We start from the raw sequence: 11,240 nt of genomic DNA, 5'->3' as shown, positions 1-11,240 counted from the left end.
TTCCCTCCGATCAATGTTATCTCGGGAGGAATATACTCTCGGAGGAGCACAAGCGTCACCTTAGAGCTTTGACTCACCAGGTGAACAACGCTGACATTCAATCTCCCCAGTCGCCGGTGCCGAACATGACGTTCACAGCCGCCGACTGCCGGGGGATTACGTTCCCTCACGAGGATCCGTTGGTGATCATCGCCACGGTGGCCAACCACGACGTCAGTAAGGTCCTTGTTGACGGTGGCAGCGGAGCAAACATTCTGTTCCGAAAGGCCTACAATCAAATTAAGCTGAAGCCCAAGCACCTTACGCCGGTACCCTATCCGGTATCCGGGTTCAATGGGGCTTCAACTTATCCAGATGGGAAGGTGACACTTCCTGTCACCATCGGTTGCGATGAGGCAGCCCGGAACGTCATGATTGAGTTTTTGGTCATCGACGCTCCTTCAGTGTACAACGTGATTTTGGGGAGACCCATAATTCACGAGATCCAAGGGGTCGTCTCAACTTATCATCAGCTGATGATTTACGTCTCAGACGCCGGCTTCCCCGAAAGGATACAGGGCAACCAAAAGGACGCCCGAAGGTGCAACTACCTCAAGCCATCCAGTAGTCGCCCAGATGACGACAAGGATGAGGAGGAGAAAGAAAAAGAAAGAGAGCCAAGCACAAAAAAGCCGAAAGGCCTAAGTGCTTCGGCCCAAGGATCCGTGCCCAGAGAAAAAGGTCCCGAAAGGGAAAAGGTTGACTCTTCAGCTGAGCCGCAAGACTCAGAGAGCCATCCGAAGAACACAAAGACTGGGACACCTGCTGACATTGGCAGCAGACCAGATTCTGAAGAGTCCAGTCCATCGGCAATGGACATGGACCAACAGACTGAAACAGTTGAGTTGGCCGAAGGAGATGCTGAGAAATGTGTAACAATCGGGATGGACCTTGATCCTAACACCCGTTGTGAACTTATTCAGCTCCTTCGGGATAACAGAGATGTGTTTGCTTTCTCGGCAGCTGATATGCCCGGGATAAGTTCAGACCTCATCTCCCATAAGCTTAATGTTGACCCAACGTGTCGACCAGTTAAGCAAAAGAAGCGGAATTACTCCGCCAATAAGAACCGAGACATCGCAGCCGAAGTCAAAAAATTATTGGAGGCAGGGTTCATTGAACCTTGCCAATATCCGGAATGGCTGGCAAATGTGGTGATGGTTCAGAAGCCCAATGGTACCTGGAGGATGTGCGTTGACTTCACGGACCTAAATAAGGCTTGTCTAAAGGATTTCTATCCCTTGCCGAGAATCGATCAGCTAGTCGATTCGACAAGTGGCCATGCCTTGCTTAGTTTCATGGACGCATTCTCGGGGTATCATCAGATCTTTATGCACCCGACGATCGAGCCAAGACAGCATTCGTCACGAACGCTGGGGTGTATAATTACAAAATGATGCCCTTCGGATTGAAAAATGCGGGGGCAACCTATCAAAGGCTGGTGGATCAAGTTTTCGCCGATCAAAAGGGCCGAAACATGGAAGTCTATGTTGACGATTCGATCGTCAAAAGCAGAAAACTAGAGGACCATGTAAAGGACCTGGCTGAAACTTTCGCCACCTTGAGAAAGCATCAAATGAAGCTGAATCCGAAGAAGTGTGTCTTCGGCGTGAAGTCAGGGAAATTCCTGGGGTTCATGGTCAGCAAAAGGGGGATTGATGCCAATCCCTCTAAAGTCAAAGCGGCGCTCGACCTTCCTGAGCCGAAAACGAAGCGGGATGTTCAGCGGCTCACCGGAAGAATGGCAGCCCTTTCGAGGTTCATTTCCAGAGCTTCGGATAAGGGGTTACCCTTCTTCAAAGCCCTGAAACTCCCGAAAACAAAAGAGCTTGTTTGGGAGGAAGAGCAAAAAGATGCCTTTCAACAGCTTCGGGAGCATCTGGCTCAACTCCCAACGCTGGCTAGCCCAGCTGAAGGAGAAACTCTATACCTATATGTGGCCGTTAGCCCGGCCACCATCAGCGCAGTATTGCTGAGGGAAGAGAGTAAGAGTCAACAACCGATCTATTTCGTCAGTCATACACTGACAGATGCCGAGACCCGCTATCCTCTACTCGAGAAAGTTGCTTTCGCGGTAGTAGTAGCTGCTCGGAAGCTGAGGCCCTATTTTGATTGCCATCAGATAGTGGTCTTAACTGATCAGCCGTTGGAAAAAGTTCTCGGCAAGGTAGAAAAATCCGGTAGGCTAGCCAAGTGGGCTTTTGAGCTCACCGAATTCAGCATCAGCTACCGTCCGAGGGCTGCCATTAAGGCTCAAGCCCTAGCGGATTTCTTGGCCGAATGCTCATACCAAGAAGCGCTGGACAGTGAAAAGAAAGTCTGGACCGTGTTTACGGATGGGTCTTCCACCGAAAACGGTTCGGGGGCAGGAGTAGTGATAACTTCTCCCGAAGGCAAATCCTTTGAGTATGCACTAAAATTTTCTTTTAAGGCCTCGAACAATGAAGCCGAATATGAGGCAGCAATCGCCGGCCTACAATTATGCATCTCCTTGGAAGCCGATCATGTCTGCTTAAAAACAGACTCTCAGCTAGTTGCATATCAGATCAGTGGCAGCTATGAGGCCAAAGAGCCCTCCATGATAGCTTATCTTGCTAAGATCAAATCAGTCATTGCAGAGCTGAAAACCTTTGAGGTTCAGCTGATCCCAAGGGGTCAGAATACTCAAGCCGATGCACTCTCCAAACTTGCTAGTTCATCTTTTACCGAGCTGAACAGGTCTGTATATGTAGAAGTGCGTCGAGAGAGAAGTGTCGACGAAGCACCTGAAGTGTGCTGCGCTGACCCAGAGCCTAGTTGGATGGAACCCATCTTAGCTTTCAAGCTTCGGGGAGAAACTCCTGAGGATAAAGCTTTGGCCTCCAAGATGAAGAGAACCAGTTCTAGGTTCATTGTCTTCAGGGGGGAACTTCTGAAAAAGTCCTTCTCAGCCCCATTGCTGAAATGCGTGGGACCAACAGATGCAGATTATATCCTACGGGAGATTCACCTCGGCATCTGTGGGAACCACATTGGGGGAAGAACCTTAGCCCACAAGGCATTGAGGGCCGGATATTACTGGCCCACCATGATCGCAGATGCTAAGGAGCTGGTTCGGAAATGCGAAAAATGTCAAAAATATGCTCCAGTTATCCATCAGCCAGCAAGGGATCTTCAGCCGATCCTTAATCCACTCCCGTTTGCCCAATGGGGACTGGATATACTGGGACCATTTCCAGAGGCTGTGTACCAGAAAAAATGGTTGATAGTTGGTGTCGACTACTTCAGTAAATGGATCGAGGCCGAAGCAGCCTCGAACATTACAGAGCAAACTGTCAGAAAATTTATCTGGCAGAATATCATCACTCGCTTTGGCATCCCGAGAGTATTTGTCTTCGATCATGGGAGGCAATTTGATAACTTACCGCTGAAGCGATATACAGATCAGTTCGGCATAAAACTGGCATATTCAGCAGTATGCCACCCGCAAAGTAACGGACAAGCCGAAGCAGCAAATAAACAGATCTTAAATGCCCTCAAGAAGAGGGTGGAAGATCAAAAGTCCAAATGGCTAGAGGAGCTCCCTGGAACCCTTTGGTCCCTTCGGACAACTGAAAAAGAGGCAACGGGCCACTCACCTTTTGAACTGGTGTATGGTGCCGAAGCCGTCCTTCCAGTGGAAATTGGCTCTGAGAGCCTTCGAGTGCACCATTTCTCGGCTGAGAATGAGCGACTGATGAGGGAATCTCTCGATTTCCTCGACGAAGTAAGAGACTCAGCTCGAGATAAAATGGCCGCCTATAAGCAGAGAGTCAGCAAATTTTATAACCGAAGGGTCCATGCAAGGCCTCTCAAAATTGGAGATCTTGTCCTTCGGAATGCTGCTGCAGTTCAGAAAGGCCGAATCCATAGGAAACTCTCAGCTACATGGGAGGGACCTTATGAAATTTATGATGAGCTTCAGCCAGGGACATACCGACTTCGGCAGTTGGATGGAACTGAGTTGAAAAATCACTGGAACGCTGATGTACTGAAAAAATATCATGTGTAAACCCTTCGGGGCAGAACAATCTTTGTAAGTACATTTTGAACTAATGAAAGGCCTTGGAGCCGCCATTTATATAAATATTTACAACTTTTTATCCTTTCAAAATTTTCTTTGTTCTATCTACTCTTTAAGGGTTTTTTATTCAGCCTCGTCTGAAGCCTTCGCCTTCGGGTAACTGGGTTTCAGATTGCTGACAAAACCTGTCTTTTTAAAGAACACCGGTCTTTCAGCTGAAGTCAAACTTCAGTAAGACTTGTTCTCCAAAGACATGAGTCCATGGACAATTCTGGGATATTGCCTTAACTGAGCCTTGTATCCCAGAGAGCCATTATCCGAAACATTGCCTTCAGTTGGCCCTGTGTTTCGGGTATCCATTTTTCAAAGATAGACAGAAAATCAAGGATAACAGCAACAGTTGAAAATTTTTAAAATCAGCCTCGTCTGAAACCTTCGCCTTCGGGTAACTGGGTTTCAGATGGCTTACAAAACTCGTCTTTTTAAAGAACACCGGTCTTTCAGCTGAAGTCAAACTTCAGTAAGACTTGTTCTCCAAAGACATGAGTCCATGGACAATTCTGGGATATTGCCTTAACTGAGCCTTGTATCCCAGAGAGCCATTATCCGAAACATTGCCTTCAGTTGGCCCTGTGTTTCGGGTATCCATTTTTCAAAGATAGACAGAAAATCAAGGATAACAGCAACAGTTGAAAATTTTTAAAATCAGCCTCGTCTGAAACCTTCGCCTTCGGGTAACTGGGTTTCAGATGGCTTACAAAACTCGTCTTTTTAAAGAACACTGGTCTTTCAGCTGAAGTCAAACTTCAGTAAGACCTGTTCTCCAAAGACATTAGTCCATGGACAATTCTGGGATATTGCCTTAACTGAGCCTTGTATCCCAGAAAGCCATTATTCGAAACATTGCCTTCAGTTGGCCCTGTGTTTCGGATATGCGTCTTCTTTAAGAACACTGGTCTTTCAGCTGATGTCAAACTTCAGTAAGATTTGTTCTAAAGAGGTTAGTCCATGGACAATTCTGCGATATTGCCTTAACTGAGCCTTGTATCCCAGAAAGCTAATATCCCAAGCATTGCCTTCAGTTGGCCCTGTGTTTCGGATATCCAACTTTCAGACAGTCAATCTTCAGTAAGACTTGTATCCCAGAAGCATTGCCTCAGTTGGCCCTGTGTTTCGGATACCCATTTTGAAGAGGTGCAGAAATTGCTTATTCAACTGAAGTCATACTTCAATTTCTGGGGGGGCAAGAAGCACTCAGTGCAACTATGTTCGGCAGAATTGAAGAAAAGAAACAGTAAAGCATTCAAAAATAAAGCAACTGAAGAAAAGAGCATCAAAATAAAGCAACTGAAGAAAAGAGCATCAGATTAATATTTCATGCTCAAAAATTGAGCTACAAGTTCAATAATTCAATATCGGCAGCCGCCCACAAGCGGAAAATAACAGCTGCCGAAATACGTACATAAGCAAAAAAATAAAACTGCTGTACGACAAGGCAAGCTGAAGCAAAAAACAAGGCAAAAAACTCAGAAAGCGGCAAGTCTGAAGTTAAGCACATGATGAACCGCAAGATTCTGAAGACGACTGCCTGAGTTCCTATGCTTCAGCCTGAGGATCAGACTGATCAGCGTTGAGCCCCCCAGCAGCAGAAGAAGCGGGCTTTGCACTTTGCCGAGCCTCCCTTTCCCTCTGCTCAGCTTCCAACTCCAGTCTCTCAGCTTCCTCTTCGGCTTCCTCAGCCTTAAGAATTTCAGCTTCGGCTGGAGTTGCATACTTCATGTGAGGGTCTTCGGGATTCTGGACCCACTCAGCACATTTAGACCAGTCCAGCTTCGGCTCAGCATGAAGGCAGACTCTTCGGCATACTCGGAATCCGTTTCTGAAACCCATCTCATATTCCTCTTGGGTATAAACACGGACTTTGAGTAAAGCCTCAGCATCAGCCAGCTTCTTCTGGGTCTCCTCCAAGTCTTCCTTGGATTTCTTCAGCTCATCAGCGACTTTGGAGGAGGAACCTTTCAGCTCATTCAGCTCTTGCTGAATTTGGAAAGCCTTTGTCTGAGCTTGGGCCACTTCAACTTTCTGGATCAGCAGTTGATCCTCAGCCTCTTGGAATTTAGCTCTTTGGGCTTCAGCAGCAGCAGCAGCCTCTGAGAGTTGGACGTCTTTGGCCAGGAGCAACTCTTCAGCAGCCATTCGGCTGGCTTCAAGAGCCTCTAGACGCTGCTGCACTTCAGCTTGTGCAGCAGTTCCTTCTTGAATTCGGCTCTCAACAGCAGCCTTGAATTTGGAGACGTCCACTCCCATATGCTCCTGGAGGAATTTTTCCCCTTCCATCAATGGGGGAAAAACTTCCTTCTCCATAGCATCGCAGAAGGTTTTCAGGGCTTCGGCAGCTTTTTTCCCGTACTCCTCAACCTCCTGCTGCTTCTCTTCAGCTGCTGCTTGCTTTAGCTTAGCAAGCTTTACTTCCTCTTCAGCCACCTTCTTGTCGTGCACAGCAGCGTCTACCCTATCTTGTAGGGTATCTATCAGCTCTACAGTGAGAGTCTGATTGTGCACGAACTGAAAAAAAAATAATAATAATAAATAATAAATAAAAAAAATATATATATATAAAGAGTTGAATTTCGGAGGAAATGAAGACAAGGAAAATTACCTGCATCATCAGCAGTTGGTTAGACCTGGCTGGGTCAGGAACTGATCTGCTGGATTCGCCCATCCCAGCAGTGGCCTTCAGCGACCAGATCCTTGCCCTGTCTACTTCGGACATGCCAGCAAAATTGCCGAAGTAGGCTGCAGCTCCTTCTCGGTTTTGACCCCATATGAGGTCCCAGATGTGGTCTGGGATTGGAATTCGGGGGGCCGAGAAACCCATTTCTCCAGAATGCAGAGTCTGGAAAGAAGGGAAGGACGACGATGGAGCTTGATTAGCTTTGGTTGTCTCAGCATCGTCCTTCTCAGAGGAGTCAATTACTATGACCTCCTCTTCTTCAGGGGTGAGGACGAAAGCCTCAACCTCTCTTGCGATGTCTGCCGTGAAGCCCTCAGCTCTGGACATCACGGCATCCTTATTTTCGTGCTCATCAGCACTCTTCTTGATTTCTTCTGGGACCCCTCCCTTAGGTTCGGGAGTTCTCTGATCCACCTCCATCTCAGGAGGTGGCGGAGGGGTCTTTTGAGGTGATTGGGGTGTTGGCTGGGGAACCCTCGGCGATCCGTTGCCTTCCTCAGGTTCCCTTATTGCGACGCCGATGGTCATCGGCCTCTGCTGAAAGTCATGAGGGCCGATGATGGCCATCCTTCGGCGCCTTTTCAGAAGGGGCTGCTCGTCCATATCTGAGTCTGAAGACTCTTGTATTTGGTCTTCGGGACGAACAGGAGCTTTGCCTTCTCTGTGTCTGTTACTCTCTTCAGACTGTAACAGACAGGGGGGAAGAAGAATGTGAGTAATAAAAAAAAAAAAAAAAAAAAAAAAGAAAAGAAAAAAGAAAAAAGAAAAGAAAAGAAAAAAGAAAAAAGAAAAGAAAAAAGAAAAGTTGTCTGAAAGCTCACCGAGGTCTTCAGCAAAGCCTCGTCTTCTTCAGCTGCTCTAGCTGCAGCTTCGGCTTCAGCAGCTCTGGAGGACCCTTCTCCTCCTTCGCAAGCCTCAAGTACCCGTGCAACCTCTTCGGCTGTGCGGGCCGCTTCAGCTTCTTCGTTCAGCAGCTGAAACCAAGGGTCTCTCTTCTTCCACCAAGGCTTCTGCCTCTGATACAGAGCAACAGCCTCGATTTGGAAATGGGAAGAGTCTAGGTGAACTTCCCTATGCCTCGGCTCAGTGATAGACGGGGCCCGTTCAGTCACAACTCGCTCTCGGTTGACACCAATACGAGCGTAGTTAATGCCAACGTTGGTCTCGTCCCGCTCTGAAAAAAGGAAAGGGGAAAGTTTAGCTTAGATAGATCGGCACAACATAAAAAAAAACAAAGCGAGAGAAGAAAAAGAGGTAGTTAAAAAGCCTCGGCCCCAGCCGAAGAAGCTTACCATCCTTAAACTTTCGGCTGAGGCCAACAGCTGCTAGCATGTTCTCTTGGAAAACGTAATGCGTATCGGGGAGCCAAGTCTCCGGGATATGCTGCATTCGACCACTCCCCCCCGGGTTCGGCAGCTTGCCGAAGATATGTTGCTGATCCAGGTTCGGATCCGCCCCGTTATCTGCGGGGGACCTAGACTTCCCATTTCGGGATCAGGCTCAGCTAAGTACCGGGGAGCGCTGAAGACGCAAGGGTGGCCCGGATCTGTGGGTGCCCTAACCCAAATCCATTGACCTCTCCAGTCCTTGTCTGAAGAGTCGTTTGGCCACATGGTCAAGTATTGGGGCCGGGACTCAATCCGGTACCACCCAGAGCCATGGCTTCCGTGCCCACTTTGAATATTTGGCACTAGCCGATGGAGCTTTCTGAAGCAGTGCAGGTTCGGCACGTACTTGAAGAACTTGCAGACCCATAGGTATGTCATCACCCTTCGGATGCTGGTGGGGGTTAGCTGACATAGGGAGATGTTGTAATGGATCAGCAAGTCTCGGACGAAAACGTCCAAAGGGAACCTCAGCCCGTACTGAAGCTGTCTCGTGTACACCCCCACATACCCCGGGGGTGGACGATGGATTCTATCGGATGCTGAGGGCATTCGGCACCAATATCCATCAGCTTCAAAAATGCCGTAATGCAACTCAATTTTCTCGGCAAATCGATATTGATCGGCGTTCTCTACCCACCATGAGTAGGGGCGATTCTTTATCATGGCCGAAACGACTTCGGCATTCTCCCATTCTGAAAACCCAGGGAGGATATCCCAAAGTACAGCGGGAACTTCATCATCCCGTCCAGAAGCGCTCGGCTCATCCGTTCTTTGAGGAGGAGCCGAGGAAAGGGGAGTCGCCCTAATCCCTTCAGCAGGGTCAGACTCCGGCCTTTGACCATTCCAGGTCCCAATCCTGTTCCTAGGATCGGGAATCGGCCTTGCTCTTCTTGGAGCACGGGCTCTACCTCTAACTCCTCTTGCCATTGATTATTTCGAAGAGAAAAGTCAAAAGAAAAGGGGAAGGAGTTCGAATTCGAAGAAAAATAAACTGAAATCAAAGGAATTTACCTTAATCTGAAGCGAAAGTTGCCGATTTACGAATTCGTAGTGGCAAGTCTCAGTTTCTAAGCTCAATGCTCGGGGAATTTGCGAAGTTTTGATGCGGGTTCTTGGTTTCTCTCTCGAAGAATTCTGGGTTTGTGTTGGTGAATAAGTGAGGAGAATGACGCGCCTCTGTTTATATCTCCAGGTACGGGATACGAAGAGTTTGTGCTTTAATTTCTCTTAAATACCCACTAAGTAACCATTAAACACATGATCTTGTGATTAAACTGCCCATTATCCGTCCAACTTCCGCAATCATTAACCGTTGTTATCTCATTAATTACGGTTTAAATTCAAATTTTTGGATCAATTAAATCATTTACTTCCCTCCTTTTCTGAATTAAATCAAACCCGACCCGTCATCCTTCCAAATCGGGTCTGGGGGGCAAGTTGTTTGGGTCCAATTTAGTCAAAATTGGGCCTAAGCACTAAATGATCCAATTAAAAGCCCAAGGTCAAGGTTCAACTCTCCAATTGCACAAAAGTCAAAGGTCAGCCCACAAAGCATGCCAATTGGGCTAAGGCCCAACCTCACCATATATGATGAGGTATAAAAGCCATCATATTGACACATTCATGGATTCACGTTCATATTCATATTCCAATTCATATGCTCATTCTTGCATTCAGAAATATTCCACAAAAGCCTCAAGCTACAAACTCTCTTGCATAGTGTCTTCCTTTTACACATTGTACTGACTTTAGCATCGGAGGGGCCTTCCTCGGAAACACCCCCGAGGCTAGTTTACGTGTGTTCACTGTGCAGGAAACCTTCGGCCCAACACAACTTGGACCGAATCCAGTCTTCTCCATTTCAGCGGACCTTCGGCAAGGTCCCATTGTTTTCACCCGAAACAATTACTAAAACAGACATCAAGAATGACACGTGTCACTTTTTGGTGCTATTTTTTCCCTCCAAAACTTTTTTTCTTTGTTTTTTTTATTCACTTCCTAAAAAAAAAATCACTTTTTTATATAATTGTTATTCACTTTCTTAAAAAAGTTATTCACCAAATCATATAATTGTGATTCACTTCCTAACAAAACATTCACATATTTTCTAGACCTGATCAAGTATGGCCCGGCCCGATTTTGGGCGGGCTTTGGGCAGAAATTTTCGGCCCGAAATCGGGTTGGGCCCGGCCCGAATTTTTTATTTTTTTGGACGGGTTTGGGAATGCGTTTTAAAGCATATTTAGTTGATTTTTTAGGCTCGGCCCGAAAATGGCCCGAAAAGCTCGCACGGCCCGACCACTTTGGGCGGGTTTGGGCACAAAAAATTCGGCCCGAAGCTTGGCTCGGCCCGAGAAGTGGGCAAATTTTTTTAGCTTCGGCCCGGCCCGACCCGCCCAATGATCACCTCTAATATTTTCCATAATTTTATTGTATAAAATATTATTCTATATCTTTTACTTTTTTTTTGGTGTTCTACCTGATTCACCGTTTGGCCTAATCCGAATTTGAGGCTCAATTTTGGGTATAAATTAAGATTCAAACTTTTTCAATTTCATTTAAAAATATGAGGATTATTTTTTAGTAGATTTTGAATTAATATTATAATTCGTTATAAAATTTTGTAAAAACCGTGCGTGACACGGGACTTAATTTAGTGCTACTTATATTAGTGAAATTCATACCCATCTTATATTAAGTGGTGTGATAACTCGTTTTAAAATGGGAAGTTCATCAAAGTTTTTTCATGTTTGTGTTTTTCAACTCTTAGCAAAAGTGGCAATACAGGCCAATTTAGAAATATATAATGCAACAACTAAATGATGGCGATAGTAATTGTAGTCTTCTTGAAGAAGCATGTTGCCAAGTTTTATTAATTGATTCATGTGCCTCTTTGAAAGTACAATAAAATGATCGGTTTAGTGAGCCAACATTTAAAACTTAAATTGACAGTAGCAATTGGAAAGTAGTCGTGATAGTGTACAAATTTATTCTTCTACTCTTTGTTTTTTGTATATTGCGACGATATTAAGAATTA

This window comes from Chenopodium quinoa, unplaced genomic scaffold (assembly GCF_001683475.1).
Source record: "Chenopodium quinoa cultivar QQ74 unplaced genomic scaffold, ASM168347v1, whole genome shotgun sequence".
Taxonomy (NCBI): Eukaryota; Viridiplantae; Streptophyta; class Magnoliopsida; order Caryophyllales; family Amaranthaceae; genus Chenopodium; species Chenopodium quinoa.
This window is presented reverse-complemented; position numbering follows the sequence as displayed.